This window comes from Papio anubis, chromosome 1, assembly GCF_008728515.1.
Source record: "Papio anubis isolate 15944 chromosome 1, Panubis1.0, whole genome shotgun sequence".
NCBI classification, from domain to species: Eukaryota; Metazoa; Chordata; class Mammalia; order Primates; family Cercopithecidae; genus Papio; species Papio anubis.
Window position 1 is genome coordinate 210,108,070 of NC_044976.1, and position 19,642 is coordinate 210,127,711.

The 19,642-nt window shown below is 41.9% G+C and overlaps 1 long non-coding RNA gene across 1 annotated transcript; it reads right to left on the reverse strand.

The window, feature by feature from the left end:
- Window positions 1-243: 243 nt before the first annotated feature.
- Window positions 244-18,293, reverse strand: LOC103880519. The gene is made up of 3 exons (XR_641606.4): window positions 18,265-18,293; window positions 6,167-6,335; window positions 244-505 (listed from the first exon to the last, which is right to left on the reverse strand). It is a non-coding gene; the product is annotated as an uncharacterized LOC103880519 (long non-coding RNA).
- Window positions 18,294-19,642: the final 1,349 nt, after the last annotated feature.

Here is a 19,642-nt window from a genome sequence, read left to right on the forward strand (position 1 = left end):
GTAACTTTTTCATTGCACTTACCAATTTGAATTAACACTATTTATGCATTTGTGTTCCAAATGGTTCTGTTAGCTCCTTGAGGAGATATATTGTTTTATTATGACTCTGAAGTGTGTTACAGAGATCGAAAGACTGTAGACTTTAACAGGTACTTGTTGAATAAATGAATTCGTAAATGAATGAATTCACGGGTAGTCTATTAGTTATCTATTGCTTCATAACAAATTACCGCAAAGCTGAAAGGGATAAAACAACAAATATTTATTATCTCACATAGTTTCTGTGAATCAGGAATTCAGGAGGAGCTTAGCTGGGTGGTTCTGCTGCACGGTGTCCCAGGAGGTTGTAGTCAAGCTGACAACCAGGGCTACAGTAAACTGAGGGTTTGACTGGACTGGAGCATCCAATTCCAAGCTCACTTGGGTGGCTGTCGGCAGGAGGTTTCAGTTCGTTTGCACAGTGGGCACTCATGACACGGCGGCTGGCTTCCTCCGAGGAAGCGATCTAAGAGACAAAAGAAAAGTGCAATCAAGAGCAAGCTGTGGTGTCTCTTATAACTTAATTTCAGACATGACATGTCATCACTTCTGCTGTATTCTCTTGGATACACTGACCAACCCTGTCCCAATATGGAAGGGAGTTATACCGGGTGTAAATATCAGAAAGTGGGGATCATTGGAGGTCATGTTGGAGGCTGGGTACTGCAGGCAAGTGTTCTCAATGTTCCAAAAATCTTCCCAAGTAAATATTCTCTTTTAACTACTTATAAGGCCATTTCTGCTCATACAAGTTATTCAAAGAATGAACAAAAGTGAATCATGCAGGGTTTGGACAAAGTCTCTCTAATTTCTGTAAATTGTTTATTTTATAATTTTTTTTTTTTATAGACAGTCTCACTCTGTTGCCCAGTTGCCCAGGCTGGAGTACAGTGGCGTGATCTTGGCTTATGCTGCAGCCTCCCGAGTAGCTGGGACCACAGGTATGCGCCACCATGCTTGGCTAATTTTTGTACTTTTTTTGTAGAGATGGGGCTTTGCCATCTTAGCCAGGCTGGTCTTGAACTCCGGACCTCAAGTGATCCACCTACCTCAGCCTCCCAAAGTGCTGGGATTACAGGCATGAGCCACCCTATCGGGTCTATTTATTTCGTAATTAATGAGGACAGTGAGAGAGAGAGAGAGAGAGAGAGAGAGAATTTTCTTGGTGAAGGAGATTAGAAGAGGGAGAGACACATTTCTATTAGCAGTATTGATTTAGCGGCACTGGATGAATTGGTCCAACAATGAGGTATTTATTGTTGCTGGTTTTAAAGGCTCACACTTGATTATTTACGCATTTTTGCAATTTATGGATATCAGACATATAATCCAAGAATACCCTGAATGAACGGACAGGTAAGGAATGACCACTGCAACTAGGTTGATTGTTATAGTCAGGGAAGTGGGCAAGCAATAGAAATAACAACACCACAAACAGCCCAGTGAGGTTCCTAAATCAATGTTGCTCAGCCCAGGGCTAGAAAGGAATTCAGTCAGGCGCACAGCCCGTAGATACAGCTTGCAACAGGTTCCGCTGATAGCAGTTCTGCTAGTCAAGTTCCTTTGGCTTATTTGTGTGGTTAAAATATGAATTAACCTCATTCAGATATACCCATAAGGCAAAGGTTTGAAATGACTTCTTTTTTTTCTTTTGAGATGGAGTCTCACTCTGTCACTCAGGTTGCAGTGCAGTGGCATGATCTCAACTCACTGCAACCTCCGCCTCCCAGGTTCAGGCAATTCTCTGCCTCAGCCTCCCGAGTAGCTGAGATTACAGGCACCCACCATCACGCCCAGCTAATTTTTGTATTTTTAGTAGAGATGGGGTTTCCCCTTCTTGGCCAGAGTGGTCTTGAACTCCTGACCTCATGATCCACCCGCCTCAGCCTCCCAGAGTGCTGGGATTACAGGCGTGAGCCACAGCGCCTGGCCTGAAATCGCTTCTTAAAGGAGGATGCACTTGCTCATGGACAATGGCTCCCCATTTCCCACGTTTTACTTTCAAGCCTAAGCCTTCCTTCCTCCTCTAGACTCTCACTTTCTCTCTAGTCTCACTTCCTCTGCCAAGCTTATCTTTATCTTTCCAATCCCTTAATAGCTCTTAAATCTCATCACTCAACCAAGCTACATTACAGTAAGATAATAAATGCCTTCCATTCGATATGGGTGAAACTTCCCACATCAGAAGGTTTGCATAAATATCTCAAAGTATTTTCTTTTTCTGAACATTTCTCGATTTGGGGTAAAAGAAATCTCAGTTCATTTATCAGGTAGTTTCCCTCAACTCAAAAACCTCTGGCTGTTTTGGAGAAACCAATTCATTTATTCATCTGATTAATTTACATATTCAGTGACCCAGATTTTTTAAAAATCAGTATTATCTGATAACCACGAATACAAGAACATTTTAAAAGACTTGTAATGATCATTCTTTACAGTAGCTATAAATAGTTGCTTGATGTGTGCCTCATTGTCTTCCACTATAGCATTCATTTATAAACACTGTATCAACCAAGGCACTGTTTCTAGCAGGATCTAGGAAAACAAAAATGAATAAGACAAGATTTTTCTTTTATTTATGGAGTATCTCTTTCCTTTCTCCTTCCATGGTTTTTTAAAATATACATTTCTCCTCATTTCCTCACAAGGTAGATCTGAAAAAATGTACCAGAACAAGTATCATTTAAAATTATTGTTTTTTAAATCGAGTGTGTTTCTGACGCCTAGAAAAGCCACAGTCTGCTGTGCCACCCCTCACGTCGGTTCTCGTATACTTTCCAGGGGTGGGTTTAGAGGTCGATTTCTCCCTGGCTACATGCGTATTTCCCGTGCCTCACATGTCTCACAAGCGGTGGCACTCTCCCCTCTCAGAAGAGAAGGATGTTTTTCACTCATTTGCTTTCTCTATTCCTTACCGGCTTCCCTTCACAGGCGAAGTAACTTAGCTGGTTGAAAACTTTGGGATAAGGATGAGTGAGTGTGCAACTCTCCACCTTCACTTTCTCTGGTGTTGCCGACCACCCACGGGCTACACCTGTTCTGGATTTCTACTTTCTTCAGGCAACAAGCCCAACCCAGGGAGCACTAATGGTTGAACATCTCTGTTTCCACTGAGTGGGTAAATGTAATTTTTTTTTTTTTTTTTGAGACAGAGTCTCGCTCTGTTGCCCAGGCTGGAGTGCAGTGGGGTGATCTCAGCTCACTGCAAGCTCCGCCTCCTGGGTTCACGCCATTCTCCTGCCTCAGCCTCCCGAGTCGCTGGGACTACAGGCGCCGCCACACCCGGCTAGTTTTTTGTATTTTTTTTAGTAGAGATGGGGTTTCACCGTGTTAACCAGGATGGTCTCGATCTCCTGACCTCGTGATCCGCCCGTCTCGGCCTCCCAAAGTGCTGGGATTACAGGCTTGAGCCACCGCGCCCGGCCTAAATGTAATTTGTGATGAGCAGGAGTTGGAAGTCATTTTGCCTTTGGGTTCAGGCCACTTTCTCTGAACCATATCAGCAACAAGGCTGACATATTGAAACCTATTTGATTTCTGTGTCTATTTTTCAATTGGTCCCTAACACTCCAGAGAAGGCCAGGTTCCATTAGATTTTTCGGTTATACACTCTCATTACTTCCCAAGTCTTCATGACTCTCCTTTCACCATTCTTTTTCTTCTGCTGCTGCTCTTCCCATTACACACACGTTGCATCTTTTGAAATTGTCCCACAGTTCTTGGATATTCTATGCTGTTTTCCTTTTTTTTTTTTTTTTTTTGAGACGGAGTCTTGCTGTGTCTCCCAGGCTGGAGTGCAGTGGCGTGATCTCGGCTCACTGCAAACTCCGCCTCCCGGGTTCACGCCATTCTCCCGCCTCAGCCTCCCAAGTAGCTGGGACTACAGGCGCCCGCCACCACGCCCAGCTAGTTTTTTGTATTTTTAGTAGAGACGGGGTTTCACCATGTTAGCCAGGATAGTCTCGATCTCCTGACCTCGTGATCCACCTTCCTCGGCCTCCCAAAGTGCTGGGATTACAGGCTTGAGCCACCGCGCCCGGCCTATTGTTTTCCTTTTTTTTAATTTTTGCAGTTTTTTTTTTTTCATTTTCCTTTTGCAAGTTTCTATTGACATCTTGTTAAGCTCACTGATTCTTTCCTCAGCTGTCTCTAGTCTACTGATGAGCCCAGGAAATGCATTCTCTCCAATTTTTTTTTTTTTTTTTTTGAGACAGAGTTTCACTCTTGTTGCCCAGGCTGGAGTACAATGGCATGATCTCGGCTCACCGCAATCTCCGCCTCCCAGATTCCAGCGATTCTCCTGCCTCAGCCTCCCAAGTAGCTGGGATGATAAGTATGCGCCATCATGCCCAGCTAATTTTTGTGTTTTTAGTAGAGATGTGGTTTCTCCATGTTGGCCAGGCTGGTCTCGAACTCCTGACCTCAGGTGATCCACCCGCCTCGGCCCCCCAAATGCTGGGATTACAGGCATGAGCCACCACACCCAACAAAATGCTTTGTTTCCATTACAGTTTTTGATTTGTGGCATTTCCTTTGGATTCTTTCTTAGAGTTTTCATTTTTCTGCTTCCAGGTTACCTCCCTTTCTGCATGTTGTCCACTTTTTCTATTCAAGCCTTTTGCATATTAATCATAGTTATTTTACATTTCCAGTCAGATAATTCCAGGATGCCTCCCGTACTGAATCTGGTCTGATGCTTGCTGTGCCTCTTGGGATGGTTTTTTGCTTTTCAGCATTCCTTGACATTTTTAGTTGCAAGCTGGACATAATACACCTGGTAAGAGGAACAGAGGTAGTGTGTGGGTTTGCGTTTTCATGCTTTTCTGGCTCGGAGTTAGTCTATGCACATTATTTCTTTAGCTCTGGTGTCAGAAGCTAAAATACCTTCCAGTGTCATTGTTTTTGTCTCCTCTGTTAGCTTTCGGTTTTTCTAGGGACTCTTTAAATAGAGTTAGAGGCTTACAGTTATTTTAGCTGTAATCCTCTGTTATTACACTGGAACCCTATTGATATGGTGGTAGGGTGAAGAGGATAGAAAATATTTTGTAGTCTTACGATTAGATCTCAGTCTTTTGGGGAGTCTGAGTTGCTTATTTTTTTTTCCCCATGTGGAAGTCAACAATGTACTAGAGTTCAATATTTCCCTTGCTATAGGTTCGTTAGGTTTTGGTAAAAATGCCAGTCAGAGGCTCTGGTAAAATAGTTTTCCTTTGAGGGTAGCCCCCTTTTTCAGGAGAATGGAGGTGTCTGGTCACATTTCAAAATGGCCCCTCTTCTTCCCCTGCTTTTTTCAGATCATCACCGCAAGAACCTGGTAGAGCTCCTGGAGATAAAACTCACCGAAGTGTGAAGGCTCCTTAAGACTGGGCTCCCTGGAAGCTTTAGGCCTCGGGTTAATCTACACTGAGCACCCAGCAATTCATTAATCACAGTTTTCAGTGTTCCTGCCATACTAGGTCTAGCTGTGGGGATTTGGCTGGAAAGCTGTGATTCTCTGTATCCACCTGTCTTTGTAGCTTTCAGGGCAGCAGTTTGCCCTGTTGCCTTAATTCTCCGATGGATCTAAGAAGAATTGTTGATTTTTAGTTCACTCAGCATTTTTTTTCTTGTTAGGAGGATGGAAATAATGACTCCTAAGCTTCTTACATTTGGGAACAGAAACTGGAACTTCATTCAAGTTATGGTACTTTAACTTTTTTTTGTGCTTCATTTTCTTCATCTGTAAAATGAGGATAACTATAATATCTAACTCACAGGATTGATGTGATGCTTAAGTGATGTACAGTGATTGGAATGGACCCTGGCATGTAGTAAATTCACAATAAGTATTATTATTAAGAGGTGTCAGGGCAGGGGCCAGATCTCTCTTGTTCATCGCCGCTCCCCACTGCATAGTAGGCCATGACTCAGTGATCTGAAAGCCTGGCTAACATATCAGTAGTCTCTGTCATATCACAGACTTTCTCTGGCTGGCAGAATCAGGGCACTCTGCTCATGTTTGTGGGCCTTTCACTCTGAATCACAGGCATGTGGGGGTGATTCCATGATTGAGGACAGGGCCATCTTAGCTACTTTTTGTGTATGTTCATTAGGGATGAGGGATTCATAAGTGACTCAAGAGACTTACATTGTGATATCATTGTATATTTCTCATGGATCCAATAGAACCTATGATACAGGTCTGAATCGGCTGTCAACCCACTGCATAGGATGATGGCTTCCGTCATCAGCTTTGTCATCAGTCCCTCTGAGATCTTCGGTTGATCTTTTTATCTTGCTGGTTTCTTATTTACCACCTGTAAGAAAGCAATATCACACCCTTCTTATGGGAATGTCTTGCCAGTCTAGGATGTCATGGACATGACAGAGAACATATGTAGAACTCCTTGTCTGAAAAAATTTGACCATGTCAGTGAGAGCACTTTATGATAGAGGAAACTTGGGTAGCCTCACAATTTCAATACCAATTATATAGTTTTGGCTTTACTTCATCTAGTGGTTAAAACCAGAAGTATTTATTTATTTTCCAATTTTGTGTTTATTGATACATAATAGACGTACGTATTTTCAGGGTAGAGTGATAATTTAATACATCCATGTAATTTGCACAGATCAAATCAATGTACTTGAGATATCAATCACCCTAAGTATTTGTCTTCTCTTTCTGCAAAAACATTCCAATTATTCTTTTCTAGCTGTTTTGAAATATGCAATAGATCATTGTCAACTACAGCCATCCTACTCATCTGACAATCACTAGGTCTTGTTTCTTCTGTGGAACTCTGTATTTGTACTCATTCATCAACCTCTCCAATCAGCAGTATTTAAATTTAAACTGGGTCTTTGCTCTTTCTCCTCTCCTTCCTTAGTTTTGTTCTAGTTTCTTTAACAACTTATTTTCTCTTAGTCTTATGTCATCCAGTCTCCTCTATAAATGGAGGAGTTATCTTCTATAACAGTCATCCACCTTCTATAAATGGAAAGAGTTGTCTGAAGTTACAGATTTTTTATTTTGCAACTTTTGGCCTTTTATTGGGATGCTTTCAAAATGGCAGACAAAATAAATGAACAAACACAATTTATGCTTTTTTTAAAGACAGATTTTGCTCCTGTCAATTAGAAAAAACAAAACAAAAACAAACTTCTACCCATAGAAGGGAGGAAAGATTGGCTACAAGAAAAATAAATTAGCACTTGCCAGGCATGGTGGCTCCATCAGGAGTCAAAGGCAAATGGATCAGGTCGGGGATCGCCAAATATCGTCAAAACAAAGGTCGTATATCTTTCAAAGAACCGAATGAGATCTTTCAAAGATATCTCGATGTCATTCCTTTTTGCGCGGCGCGGCGGCGGCGGCGACGCGCGGCGGCGCGGAGGAGGGAGGGAGGGAGGAGGGAGGAAGGAAGGAAGTTATCACTTATTCAGCATTTTATTCCATTTTCCCAATCCTACTGTTACTTCTTCTAGAAACTATTTAAGGTGGTTTACAAAGTCTTATAAACTTCAGTAATATCTCATGCAATAAACAGAGGAAAATTAAAAAGAGGAAAGAGAAAAGAGGCGAGAGCGTAACATGGAGGTTAAGACACAAAAGTGATCAATCAACAAGGGCCACAGATTGGCTCTAAAGTTTCCAGTAGTAACTCCTAAAAGGGGAGCCTGAGTAATCACAAATTTCATAATTAATAATCAAAAGAAAACAAATCAAATACTCTGAAGAAGCACAGCCATTACAAACATTCCTAAGAGACTGGAATGAGATGTCTGCCCAGGATTATCCTAAAAATCGTCCAATGTGATATAGCGAATCCCAGCAGCAGCACCGTTCTTAGCATCAGTGTGTCGATACAGGCCACAGAACTCTCCTTTGACACACTTCGCTCTCACTGGTGGTCTCACATGAACTGAAATTCAGTTAGTGCAATTCAGGCCAAGGTGATATAGCTCGGAATCCTTATCTCCTGGCAAAGCTGCCTCCATAAAGGGGTGAATTTCAGAGTAACCAGAGAAACGACTGAGCATATAGTTTTTTTGTTTCTGTTTTTTTTTTGAGACAGAGTCTTGCTCTGTTGCCCAGGCTAGAGTACAGTGGCGCAATCTTGGCTCACTGCAACCTCTGCCTCCTGGGTTCAAGCGATTCTCCTGCCTCAGCCTCCCGAGTAGCTGGGACTACAGGTGCACACCACTATGCCCAGCTAATTTTTGTGTTTTTAGTAGAGATGGAGTTTCACCATATTGGCCAGGCTGGTCTCAAACTCCTGACCTTGTGATCCGCCTGCCTCTGCCTCCCAAAGTGCTGGAATTACAGGTGTGAGCCACCATGCCCAGCTGCGTATAGTATTAAAACTACATATCTATCCTGAACCTTGCTTCTCTCCACGGTTGTTTATAGATGTTGTGTGAACTGAGATCTCTCAGGAGTGGGGTGAAGTCAATGATGCAGTACCTAGTGCCTAGTGACAATATAGTGGTCTCTGTACTCCTCGCCTTATGCACATGTCTGTTGCCACCACCGCTGTGGAGAGCCACCTCTTCACACTCACTCTGTTTCATTGGCTTTCTTGTGGGCATCTCTGCCTCCAACCTGTCTCACATACTCCTTCTGATGAGCCTCACAAAACTTCCCTTGATCATGCCACTTCCTGTTTATGGTGCTAAAGTAGTTTCCCTACTGCTTGAATAATAAAAAGCATCAATCTTACCTTAGTATTTAAGACCTCACCATTACAAACATATCTGTTGCATCTCCCTGCACAAATATTTGAATCCTCTGAGAATAAATGCCACTGTTGGAAGTTTTCTTTGCATTGCAGTGTTATTCATTCTCTCTCACACTATCATGGCCTACAGAAAACATATCATGCCTTCAAATCTCATCTTGAAATACCATCTCCTCAGACTGGGCGTGGTGGCTCATGCCTGTAATCCCAGCACTTTGGCAGGCTGAGGCGGGTGGATCATGAGGTCAGGAGTTCAAGACCAGCCTGGCCAAGAGGGTGAAACCCTGTCTCTACTAAAAATGCAAAAATTAGCCAGACGTGGTGGCGTGCACCTGTAATCCCAGCTACTTGGGAGGCTGAAGCAAGAGAATCGCTTGAACATGGCAGGCAGAGGTTGTAGTGAGCCACGATTGTGCCACTGCACTCCAGCCTGGGCAACAGAGTGAGACTCCGTCTCAAACAAACAAACAAAAACCACAAAAAGCAAAAAACAAAACAAAACAATAATAACAACAAAAACAAAACATTAATAACAACAACAACAAAACAAACACCATCTCCTCCGTAGTATCTTCTGAGTCCTGCTTCATGCTTTGCCCTCTGCATTCTTGTGTAGCGTGCACCTCTCAAGTGCTGATCTCACTCCAGTTTTCCTTTCCTTTCAAGAGGTCTTTCCCACGTGCACTGTGCTCCAACCACACTGGCTTCCTTCCATCTACAGGAACACGGTGCTCCTTTGTGCCTTGGAGCCTTTGACCACCGTCCTCCCTCTGTCTCAGGAGCTGTCTCAGTCCTTGAGGGATGCCACACATAGGCCTCCTTTAATAAAGCTCATTTAAGCAGATGTCCTTCTTCATTCTTCGTCTTCACCCTGTGTGACTCTTTTCCTAACGTGTAATTCAAGATGTCATTTGTTTGCCTACCTATTACGTCTGTCTCCTATAGATTGTGAATGTCAAAAGGTAGGCTTAGGAGAAAGTTTTGTTCAGTGAATGAATAACAGATATCATGCATGCTATTATATTACAATGTTGAAATTATTTTGTTTGTTTGTTTTGTTTTGTTTTGAGACCGAATCTCACTCTGTCACCCAGGCTGGAATACAGTGGCGCCATCTCGGCTCACTGCAAGCTCCACCTCCCGGGTTCATGCCATTCTCCTGCCTCAGCCACCCGAGTAGCTGGGACTACAGGTGCCCGCCACCATGCCTGGCTAATTTTCTTTTGTATTTTTAGTAGAGATAGGGTTTCACCATGTTAGCCAGGTTGGTCTTGATCTCCGGACCTCGTGATCCGTCCACCTCGGCCTCCCAAAGTGCTGGCATTACAGACGTGAGCCATTGTGCCCAGCCAAAATTGTTTTTATCAAGCATCACAAATCCTCTGTGCCTAGCCCCGTATGACAAATAGAAGATGGCTGGTAAATAAAGATGGTTGTTGAATTTAGTTAACTGTGTGGCTTGTTCCCCTTCATGATTTGTAAAACTCTTGCGGGTAGCAGTGGTACTTAAAAAAAAAAAAAAAAGTTGTATTTTGAGACAGGATCCTGTTCTGTCACTCAGATTGGAGTGCAGTGGTATGATCGTAGCTCACTGCAAGCTTGAATTCTGGGGCTCAAGCGATCCTTCTGCCTCAGTCTTCTGAATAGGTTAGGACTATAGGCGCACACCACCAAACCCAGCTGATTTTTAATTTTTTAGGGATGGGGTCTCACTATGTTGCCAGGGCCGTTCTCGAACTCCTGCCCTCAAATAGTACTTCCTCCTGAGCCTTCCAAAGTGTTGAGATGACAAGTGTGAGCCACCGTACCCACCCAGTAGTACTTTTTTTTTTTTTTTTGAGACGGAGTTTCTCTCTTTGTTGCCCAGGCTGGAGTGTAGTGGCACGATCTCGGCTCACTGCAACCTCCGCCTCCTGGGTTCAAGCAATTCTCCTGTCTCAGCCTCCCGAGTAGCTGGGATTACAGGCTTCTGCTACCACACCCTGCTAATTTTTTTTTTTTTTTTGTATTTTTAGTAGAGATGGGGTTTCACCATGTTGGCCAGGCTGGTCTCGAACTACTGATTTCAGGTGATCAGCCCGCCTCGGCTTCCCAAAGTGCTGGGATTACAGGTGTGAACCACTGCGCCCAGCCCCCAGTGGTATTTTTATGCTGTTCTATGTAACACGACTTTAACAAAATGGAACACATTGTAGTGTGTATTATTTTTGTACACTCAATGGATAGAACATTGGATTATGGAAAATACTTAACTTTTATTTCTTCTGGGAAACTAGTAGATCAAATACATATAATTGAAATTATGGTATTTTAGGACAGATTATCACAGTGAGTAATTATACTATCACATATAATTAAAGCAACAAATTATAATGCGCTATAAATAATAGGCATGTTTATAGAATACTGTATATTTTTTTGGCCATTGCTTTAGTTTGCAATGTTGTCAGACCAGTCATCCTCATTTACTTCTAAAAGGAGCAAGCTGTCATTTCTACTCTCTCTTTTCTGGAATCCAGTGAGTATTATACTTACCGGCTATATATATCATACCCACAAAAGAGTTTCTATAAAAGGTGTTACTTTGGTTATTGCAAGTTCCAAATTTGAACAGCAGCATGGTTCGTAGATCAGTAAAATGATGTATTGGAAAGAGCTTTGCCTTCAGCTTATGACTGACATAGCTTCAAGTTGTGGCTTCACAATAGACATGTTTTGTTTCTGTTTTTTGGGGGAAACCTGCAATTTGGTTACAAGCATAGATTGCATAGCGGCCAAGTCAGGGCTTTTAAGGTATGGATCATGCAAATAACACATTGCAGCCATCAACTAATTTCTCATAATCCTCCCCCTTCCACTCCCTCACCCTTCTGAGTCTCCATCGTCTATCATTCCACTCTCTATGTGCATGTGTACACATTTTTTTAGCACCCACTTAGAGTGAGAACAGGTGATGTTTGACTTTCTGTACCTGGCTTGTTTCACTTAAGATAATGACCTCCAGTTCCCTCCATGTTGTTGCAAAATACATGATTCCATTCTTTTTTCTGGCTGGATAGCTTTCCATTGTGTATATATACCACATTTTCTTTATCCATTCATCTGTTGATGGACATTTATGGTAAATATTGCTGTGATAAACAAGGAAATGCAGATGTCTCCTCCATATACGGAATTCCTTTATGTTGTATGTATGTCCAGCAGTGGGATGTGTGAATCCCTTGGTAGTTCTATTTTGAGTTTTTTGAGGAACCTCCATACTGTTTTACCATAATGGCTGTACTAATTTACATTCCCACTGACGGGGTGTAAGAGTTCCTGTTTCTTCATGTCCTCATTGGCATTTGTTATTTTTTGTCTTTTTGATAACAGCCATTTTAACTGGGGTGAGATGACATCTTATTGTGGTTTTGATTTGCCTTTCTCTTAGTGCTATTGAGCATTTATTCACATACTTGTTGGTCATTTCTATGTCTTCTTTTAAGAAATGTCTATTCAGGCTGGGCACGGTGGCACTTTGGGAGACCAAGGCCAGTGGATCACCTGAGGTCTGGAGTTCGAGACCAGCCTGGCCAACATGGTGAAACCCCATCTCTACTAAAAATACAAAAAAATTAACTGGGCGTGGTGGCGGGTGCCTGTAATCCCAGCTACTTGGGAGGCTGAGGCAGGAGGATCACTTCAACCCTGGGGGCAGAGGTTACAGTGAGCTGATATCATGCCACTGTACTCCAGCCTGCACAGCAAGAGTGAAACTCTGTCTCAAAAAAAAGAAAAAAAAGAAAAGAAAAAAGAAATGCTTATTCAAATCCTTTGTTCACTTTTTATTTTTCTATTGTTTTTATTTTTATTTCAGTAGTTTTTGGAGGTACAGGTGGTTTTTGATTACATGGGTAAGTTCTTTTAGTGGTGATTTCTGATATTTTAGTGCACCAGTCATCCAAGCAGTGTATACTGCACCCCATATATAGTCTTTTATCCCTCACCCCTCTCAGCCTTTCCCCAAAGTCCTCAAAGTTCATTATGTGATTCTTATTCCTTTGCATCCTCATAGCTTAGCTCCCACTTATAAATGAGAACATGCAATATTTGGTTTTCCATTCCTGAGTTACTTCTCTTAGAATAATGGCCTCCAGCTCCATCCAACTTGCTGCAAAAGATATTATTTTATTCCTTTTAATGGCTGAGTAGTATTCCATCGTGTATATAAACCACATTTTCTTTATTCATTGGTTAATGGGCAACTAGGCTGCTTCCACATCTTTGCAATTGCGAATTGTGCTGCTATAAACATGCATCTGCAAGCGTCGTTTCCATACAATGAGTTCTTTTCCTTTGGGTAAATACCCAGTAGTGGGATTTTAGATCAAATGGTAGTTCTACTTTTAGTTCTTTAAGGAATCTCCATACTGTTTTCCATAGTGGTTGTACTAACTTACATTCCCACCATCAGTGTTCCCTTTTCCTTTTTTTTTTTTTTTTTTTTTTTTTGAGCCAGAGTTTCACTCTTGTTTCCCAGGCTGGAGTGTAGTGGGTGATCTTGGCTCACTGCAACCTCCACCTCCCAGGTTCAGGTGATTCTCCTGCCTCAGCCTCCTGAGTAGGATTACAGGCACCTGCCACCACGCCCAGCTAATTTTTTTGTATTTTTAGTAAAGACAGGGTTTCCCATGTTGGGCAGGCTGGTCTCAAACTCCTGACCTCAGGTGATCTGCCCACCTTGGCCTCCCAAAGTGCTGGGATTACAGGTGTGAGCCACTGCACCCGGCCTAAGTGTTCCCTTTTCACCACATCCATGTCAACTCTATAATAGACAAGTTTTGACCCCTAGAAAATAACTTGACTCTTTTCAACCACATTTCCCTTCACCATCTCTCTTAAGGTTGTAGAGAAGACTGTAATAGTAAATTATTAGGAAAACTTCAAAATAGGAAAGTAAATTATTATCTTCTAACAATCTTCCCAATAATCAGAAACAAACCAATGTATATGGCTTCAGAAGTAACTCAATTATGTGCATGTTCATTTCTCACCTGAAGATATAGTTATTATCTGCTTAGGTCTTCTTACTCAAATCTTGCCTCTGGCAATATGTTTTAGCCTAATACCTCCATTTTAAAGCAAATAATTCGAGTTTTTTTTTTTTTTTTTTTTTTAAGATGGAGTCTTGCTTTTGTTCCCCAGGCTGGAGTGAAATGGCCCGATCTCAACTCTCTACAACCTCTGCCTCCTGCGTTCAAGCAATTCTCCTGCCTCAGCCTCCCAAGTACGTGGGATTACAGGAATGCCCCCACCAGGCCTGGGCAAATTTTTGTATTTTTAGTAGAAATGGGGTTTCACCATGTTGGCCAGGCTGACCTCAGGTGATCCACCCGCCTTGGCCTCCCAAACTGCTGGGATTATAGGCGTGAGCCATCATGCCTGGCCAAATAATTTGATTATTAGATAAAACAATCATCAACGCCTCTGTTTTCATGTCTAGTGGACTCCATTCTTAGCCCATCAAATCCACATGGAGCAATGGTTTGATCTGCAAACAAAAAAGCTGCTTGATTTAAAAAAAAAAAAAACTCTTTGTGATGTGACCATTATTCAAAATAGTCTGCAAATATCAGATGTGTGGTTCAAGCTCTAGTCAAGTGAAGTGAGTAATTTTCAGTCACTTGTCCAGTGGTTGAACCAGGAGATAGTAAATATTTATAGGTTTATCCTGGGGTGCTGGCTAACAGAGTGCCTGGACTGCCTTTTAGAGCAAATAAACAAGGATCTTCTGCAATGTTTAAACTCATCCAGTATTTCTCAGCCAGCTTCTCTCTTTCCTCTTCACAATGATTATATACCACTCATTTCCAACCACATTTTGATTGTCCTGCTGTTAAATTATAACAATTAATTTACAGAGAACAAGAGTTGTTTTCTTTTTCTCTCGACCACATGTTTAGATTATATGAGCCAATGTGTTTATACCATTTTTTGCTCCTTACTTTGCTTATTTCATCTCAATAGGTCACCACAATGTTTGCTTTTGTTCATTAAGCTTTTTGAACATCATGCAAAACATTGTAACAGACAAGAATTTAAACAGTAGAATACATAAACTGATCAAGTCATTTCATCTGAGATCAAATATCTAACTTTCAAGAGACTTGAATTTGAGAGATAATGGATTTTATGAGATTCTGAGAACTCACAAAGAGTTTAACTTCCTGTTTAAATACTTCATTGATTATGTTAATAAAATCGTGTCTGTTCCAAGGATATTGTAACCAAGTGTCTTGTTTGTTTATTTTATTTTTTTAAAGTTTATGTGTGAGTCTTCAATACTAATCCTACAATTTTCCAGCTGGGGGTGATCGAAGAATTCATCTTTCTAGCCCAAACTTCTTATTTTACAGATAAGGAAACAAAGGGTCTGGGAGGTTGTAAGGGTCATACCCTGGACTTAGAGACTGTTAGTGACAATGTGGTATGTTTTTCCAAGATGAGCCTCTTAGCTTTTCTGATAATATTTAAGTCTTTGGCCCCATGAGCACTGGGTTTATAATTTCAAAATAATTGGGGATGGAGAGGAAATGTTATTAATATATATTTTTAAAAATCCCTAAAGCATGGTGTTTAACCTTCTTTTTTTTTTTTTTTGCAGTGGTGTCTTGCTCTGTCTCCCAGGCTGGCAGGCTGGACTGCAGTGGTGCGATCTCGGCTCACTGCAAGCTCTGCTTCCCAGTTTTACACCATTCTCCTGTCTCAGCCTCCAGAGTAGCTGGGACTACAGGCGTCCGCCACCACACCCGGCTAATTTTTTGTATTTTTAGTAGAGACAGGGTTTCACCGTGTTAGCCAGGATGGTCTTGATCTCCTGACTTCGTGATCTGCCCGCCTCGGCCTCCCAAAGTGCTGGGATTACAGGTGTGAGCCACCGTGCCTGGTCCTTCTTTTGGTCATAATTGCTTTGAGAATCTGTTGGAAACTCAAACCCTCTTGATTAAAAAAAAACTCACATACACTCAGAAATTCACAATCAATTTTATAGAATCCATAGCCTCCTGAACCCTTAATTCTAGATTCATTTATGTGTTAACAAATATTTATCAGAACAATGGTTGCCTAATTCTATTTCTATATTTGAATCAATTTAGATCATCAATAACATTTGAAGTAATGTGGTGGTTATTCAATAAATGATATCATTTGTTGAATACATTAAGATGTATGAATACTAGGAAGATGATTATAATTGTTATAAAGTAAAATAACTGACTTACAATGAGTAAAACTAACACACTGCAAAATATTGTTTTTGATTCCATTACATCACTGTCAAAAATAATGCAGCTCTTCCTATCAATTTGTTTCTTTCTTTTTTTTTTGAGACCGAGTCTCACTCTGTCACCTAGGCTGGAGGGCAGTATCATGATCTTGGCTCCTGCAACCTCTGCCTCCTGGGTTCAAGCGATTCTCTTGCTTCAGCCTCCCGAGTGGCTGGGATTACAGGTGCATGCCACAAGTCATGACACCCAGTTAAGTTTTTGTATTTTTAGTAGAGGTGGGATTTCACCATGTTGGCCAGGTTGATCTTGAACTCCTGACCTCAAGTGATCCGCCCGCCTCGGCCTCTCAAAGTGCTGGGATTACAGGCATGGGCCACCACACCCAGCCAATTTCTTTTCTTTCTTTTCATTTTTTTTGAGACACAGTCGCACCCTGTTGCCCCAGGCTGGAATGCAGTGGCATTATCTCGGTTCACTGCCACCTCCTCCTCCTAGGTTCAAGTGATTCTCCTGCCTCAGCCACCACGTAGCTGGAATCACAGCCATGCACCACCATGCCTGGCTAATTTTTGCATTTTTAGGAAAGACAGGGTTTTATCATGTTGGCCAGGGTGGTCTTGAACTCCTGAGCTCAAGTGATCTGTCCACCTTGGTCTCTCAAAGTGCTAGGATTACAGGCATGAGCCACTGCGCCTGGTCCTCTTTCTTATCAATTTGAATTCACTCATGTAAACAGGTTCTGTCTGACAAAATGGGATGCTTTATAGGTAACACAGAATATAGATTCAGGAGATTTCCTAACATGTATCTGAGAAATTTCAATAGCAAATACTGCTGATCAATACTTAGGTACAGGAGTGCAACCGTAGATCATAGCAATGTGTCATCTGCTCTTCAGTGGCTAAAACTGAAGCTGTTACCAGGTTGTGAGGAGACTTCTTTTGAGGTGGGGAGACTGGCTTGAATTTTTCATCATGAGGCTATTTCTATCAAATTTGCATTGATCAAATATTCCTGCTACAAATATCGGCTGTGGTATTGTCAGGGCAGTTATGAGGGAAAATGTTCACACTTAAACATAAGAAGAAAGGGCTGGACACAGTGGCTCATGCCTGTAGTCCCAGCACTTTGGGAGGCTGAGGCAGGCAGATCACCTGAGGTCAGAAGTTCAAGACTAGCCTGGCCAACACGGTGAAACCCTATCTCTACCAGAAACACAAGAAATTAGCCGGGCGCCGTGGTGGGTGCCTGTAATCCCAGCCAGCTATCGCAGTACAGAGCAAACAGACAAGAGGTGGAGGTTGCAGTGGAAGGAGCTCTCTGATTGTGCCGCACTCCAGCCCTGGATGACAGGAACAAGAGCCAATCTCAAAAACAAACAAACAAAAAAACAACAAAAAAGAGGCCTTAGGTTAAAAGGACCTAAATTAGCAGTCTCTAATCCAGTTGCTCCTGATGGTCATCCCATCAAGATAACAAATAAGAGGGACAAATTACCATACAAAAAAAATACAATTCTGGATGGAATTGCTACCTGAAAAATCAACTACGTTAAATTAATTGAAAAATGTCTAATGAAAAACATGCGTTTGGGAGGCAGTGGGTGGATGCTTAGGCAGGAGTTTGGGACCAGCCCTGGCCAACACAGCAAAAACCTCTACTAAAAATACAAAAATTAGCTGGGCATAGTTTAGCATCTACATGCTTTTAATTTTTGGTTTTTATTTATTTATTTTTTGGAAGGACAGGGTGCAAGCTCTCATCACCCAGGCTGGAGTCCAGTGGCATCTCAGCTCACTGCAACCTCCTCCTCCCGGGTACAAGCAATTCTCATGACTCAGCCTCCCACAGCCTGTAGTCCCAGCTACTCCTCAGGAGGCTGAGGCAGCATGCCTGGCCTGACCACAGTGACAATTCTAGACTCAGCCACAGGCTCATATTAAGCCTGTCTCAAAATAAATAAAAATAAAAACTAAAAAGCATGCAGATGCTAGAGTTATTCCACCAAAACAGACCCATGATTGCCTGCAAGAGTGGGTTGGAGTATTTTATCTCTCTTTTTTAAAAACAATTAATTAATTTTTTACATTGTAATTATGCATATTTATGAGGTACAACTTGATGTTTTGATCCATATATATTCTGTATAATGATCAAATTAGGGTACTTAGTATGTTCATCATCTCATGCATTTATCATTCCTTTATGGTGAGAACATTCAAAAGCCTCTCTTCTACCTGTTTGGTAATATGCTGTCTCTTCTCTCTCATTCCCTCTCCCTTACACGCAGTGAGACTCTCCAGAGGCCAGGCAGAAAGATATGAGAGGAGACATCAGTGCATTAGGTTGCCTGACAGGGGAAAGCCTCCCATGCCAAGAGCAAGAAGTAGATGAAGAGTGTTGATGGATGTACTTGTTGAGAATCATGGTTGTCAAGTACTTATTGTTCTCTCAGGTCACCAGCCAATGTAATAGAGATCCGCTGTCATTCCAGCTGAATGACAGTTTTCCAGAGCTTGGAGCTGGTTGGCAGATGGTCACGTCAACCCACCTTCCCTCAATAGATAGGAAAAGTGGATTCCTCAGAATCAGCATGTTGAAACGACGAGGAAGTAATCCAGGCCATCACGACTTTGGAATGGTGAGATCTTTTGTCATTCTCGAGTTAAAAGGGATAAAATAGGGGGGGACATGTGATAAAATGCTACAGAGTCAGGGACCAGAACTATTAGCATCTGACAGAATTTGATTAAGAGGCGACCTCAGAACAGGCCTTACTTTAGGCCCAGGAAAAGTTTTCGGAAAACAGCTGAACACTTTGGCAGAATGTTAGAAGATATAACCTGTATGTAACAGAAGCAGAAAGCCATACGGAGAGAGTGATTTAAAATGAGCAGTTGCAGAATAAGATTAAAAAGCTGGGTGAGAGTGCTAAGAGAGACAAGAAACTGAAGGTCCAATATTGGATTGAAATTTATATTGCAGAGAGAAAGACAGAAATGAGACTCCGGAGAAACAAATCAATGATGCGGAGGACAAGCTTTTCCCTTCCATGAGGCAGAGAAAAATAAAATGTATGAAAATGATGAAAGAGAAGACATTGTGAGACAAAGTACATGGAGATAGCTGGGAATTTTGAGCAGCCCTGAGGAAAATGCGCCTCTCCACCCCAAATTATAAGCAGTACTCAAAGATGTATTTGAGGAAATCATCTAACGTGATTGAAATCTGTGTATGTAGACTTTTCAGTCTGACTACGTTTCTAGGAAAAAAAATACATAAGAGAAACACACTAGACAAATTCAAGCAAATTGTTTGGAAATGAGACAAAGGGGAAAAATGGTAAATACTTAGGCAGAGAGAATAACATGTTTACTTTGAAAAGTGCTGTATGTGTATTAGACTGACCTCAAACTTCTCCACGCAATGGAAAGATTTATAAATGTTTAATTAAAACTTACTGTGATTTAGAGGCCGGGCGCGGTGGCTCACGCCTGTAATTCCTGCACTTTGGGCGGCCGAGGCAGACACATCACTTGAGGTGAGGAGTTTGAGGGCAGCCTGGCCAACGTGGCAAAATCCTGTCTCTACTAAAAATACAAAAATTAGCAGGGA